Below are 801 nucleotides of genomic sequence, written 5' to 3' on the forward strand. Positions count from 1 at the left end.
AGGGGGGTGTGGGTAGTTGATCAGTTGCAGTCAAATTTAGGTTGACTCGGTAGAATTTATCCGAATTAATGTCCATCACTCAATTGTTACCGACCTCAGCGTCATGCAAGCATCCATATCACGTAGTGATTTTTGCAGTCCATCCACCTTTTCTGCCAGACCGGTGGTCACACGAAGCAACTCCACCGACTGGGCCCTGATGTTATCAATCCCCTTCTGCGCTTCCACGGTCCGGTCTGAGATGTTACGAGACAGTTCACAGGACTGGTCAGCCCTTAGATGTAAAACCTTCATCCTCTCAATCACTCCATGTAGGCACTCTTTAAGTTCCCCAGACAGCTTGTGGGTGAATTTGCTGGCGGCTGTCTTACCAATTTTACGGTAGGTCAGCGAGACCCCAAGGCCGATGATCAGGAGCCCCACCAACAGAATTACAATTATCCAAATATCTTCAACGTCTTCCACAGTCAGAACGTCCAGGCAGACCACCTGCCAATCCCGGGAATAGGAATCGCGAACGTAGCCTGCAGGGAACGTTCCACTCGGACATTTGTGGCTCCCCCGGAGAAGCATGTTTAGATGAAAAAATCTTGTCAATAGCGCTGAGTGACCAGTTAATCAATTCCATTTCGAATGTTTCAGGAAAACAGCAGGCAGGGGACAAAGAGAAAAGAGAAAAAGATTCCACAAGACAGTAGACAGACTGGGAAGGAGCCAAGCTAAGAGGGGAGAGGAGGAAAAACACGTCTGCTCTCGCTAGAAGCAGGAAGAAGAATAGATAGATAGATAGATAGATAGATA

General features: G+C 47.8%; 1 protein-coding gene across 1 annotated transcript in view; it reads left to right on the forward strand.

The window, feature by feature from the left end:
• patl1 (PAT1 homolog 1, processing body mRNA decay factor) overlaps window positions 1–801 on the forward strand; it is a 22,931-nt gene that overhangs the window by 11,134 nt on the left and 10,996 nt on the right. The window lies entirely within an intron of this gene.

Source organism: Etheostoma spectabile, chromosome 2 (assembly GCF_008692095.1).
Source record: "Etheostoma spectabile isolate EspeVRDwgs_2016 chromosome 2, UIUC_Espe_1.0, whole genome shotgun sequence".
NCBI classification, from domain to species: domain Eukaryota; kingdom Metazoa; phylum Chordata; class Actinopteri; order Perciformes; family Percidae; genus Etheostoma; species Etheostoma spectabile.